The sequence below is a fragment of the Odontomachus brunneus genome, unplaced genomic scaffold, assembly GCF_010583005.1.
Source record: "Odontomachus brunneus isolate Ranch 3 - 2012 unplaced genomic scaffold, Obru_v1 Obru_scaffold_093, whole genome shotgun sequence".
Lineage (NCBI taxonomy): Eukaryota > Metazoa > Arthropoda > Insecta > Hymenoptera > Formicidae > Odontomachus > Odontomachus brunneus.
Window position 1 is genome coordinate 1,139,909 of NW_022639543.1, and position 2,191 is coordinate 1,142,099.

Genomic DNA, 2,191 nt, shown 5'->3' on the forward strand with positions numbered 1-2,191 from the left:
AGTTTCTGACCCTTGGACAACAACGAACGACGTCATCGACGCCCAGGATGCGGAATCCTTGACGAGCGCAGCCGGCCAAGGCCGACGTTTCGACGCGACGAGCGCGGCGATGCATCGAGAGAATTTAACGGATAGTTCTCTAATATCGATCGTAGAACTTGGGAATAGCTCGCGTGCTAACGGATTTTACGTGACTGCGCGTTTTATACATGATGACTGTCGCAGTTTCAGATCCGCTGGTCGTACAAATAATGGATTTGTTTTTAGGAAAGCCTACAAAATGGTCTTGCAATCATAGCGAAAATGATCTAGATATGAGAAATTAGGACAAATGGTTAGCAAATACTACGTTATCGTGTATCTTTTGTATTTAATCAATATAGATGACAAAGAGAGGCAGAATTTCTATCTGAATTATTTGTAAAATTTAGCACAAGAAAATCTCTATCCAGATTAAAACCAATTGTTATCAAAATTGATTGATAAAAAAGACTAGCATGAGAGACAAATGAGTATATAATTCTCATATCCATCTAAATTCGCTTGCAGATATTGTTACAATGCTGGCGCAAATTTCACGTATACCACAGACAATTTTCTAGCAGATACAATGATATAAAGATACAAAGGATAATGAGTAAAATGGTTTTTGCCTAAAAAATGCAACATAAAGTTACACATGTAATCTTATGTTATTTTTTAAATCATTGAATACAATTGTAGCATTTTTATATATTTTTCTAAACTCGATCGGAAAATGGTCGAAATTTATCTTAAACGGCTCGAAGTAAATTTTTGATTAATATAATTCGATTATTTTGTTCCAATTACTTGTAGTATATTTTAGTTTCATGACTTTTTCTCACTAGAAATTAAAGGAACGCTTCCTTTTTCGAATAAAAAACGACTATAGATTAACTATGAAAAATTTTCCGAAAGAGATAAAATCGTTGGACTTTTGTCCATAGATCGCGCGAGATCAATCGCTCCTTAGACAGATCGGCGGCGATTTACGTCGACCACGGATCGGTCGATCCGACCTCTCGGCCTCACACTCTCTCCGACGAACGAGTGATCCATATGCACATCAGTCCCCGAGGGGAGCCCCCTCGGAGTTATGGCGTATAGATCATCGCGTTAGAATCAGATAAACGGCAGGCCGGCTGTGCTCCAAAGAGAGCAGGGGAGACACAGTGTCGCAATGCAGACCTCCCCCTGTCGCGATAAAAATGAAAAAGTGTCGCGCGATCTTCGATCTTTCCCGAAATAATTCCGGCTCCATCGTAGATCATCGCGGATGCTAGCGTTGTTAAGGCGCGCGGATAAGATTAAAGCGGACACTCTCTATCTGCATACGGATAAGATATAGATTAACGAATTGTCATCGTTGAAGAAAAAAAAGAAAAAAAAAAGAAAGAATCGCGCGCAATCGAGATCGCGACGTTTATAGCTGGTTAGTCGATTTGCCAGTCACTCGGGCACTTTTCCGGGTACCTATGAATTATTGTCATGTAGACACTCGCGTATCAATTAAGACAAGTAATGTATCTAAATGCAGACATGATTAGAGGAGATATCGATATTGAGAGTATCCCGGTACAAGCAAAATTATATAACAAATATCTCGAGTCTGTACACTTTTGCATTGCATCGTTAATGTCGTACATAAATTATTATTATAATGAGCGTGTCAGGATAATGACACGGTAACCGTATAAAAAATATTTTGCTGTTTTAGGTAGAATTCTAAATGTTAAAATTTATCACTGTTTTTTGTATCTGCTGGAAAAATGTCTGTGGTAGAGAAAATTGTCTGTGTTTACAGCAACAGCATTCTAGACATCTGCAAGCGCATTTGGGTGGGTATGAACATTCATTTTGTTTTTTGTCGCTAATCTTTTACCACGGTCAATTTTGATAAGAAATATGACTGACTTTAATCTGGATGGGCGCCACAGAGAGATTTTTTGTGCTAAGTTGTAAAAATAGTTCAGATCGAAATTATGTCAACTATACTGATTAAATACAAAATACATGCTATTTATTCATCTTAGCTAATTTTTCGTATTTAGATCATTTTCGCTATGTGACTGCAAAATCATTTCTTTTTTAGTGTAACAAGAGTGAAAGAGAGAGAGAGAGAGAGAGAGAGAGAGAGAGAGAGAGAGAGAGAGAGAGAGAGAGAGAGAGA

General features: G+C 38.0%; 1 protein-coding gene across 1 annotated transcript in view; it reads right to left on the reverse strand.

Annotated features, from left to right (window-relative positions):
* Positions 1 to 2,191, reverse strand: part of LOC116848363 (phosphatidylinositol 3-kinase regulatory subunit alpha) — a 73,701-nt gene that overhangs the window by 54,813 nt on the left and 16,697 nt on the right. The gene's annotated exons all lie outside the window — the stretch shown is intronic.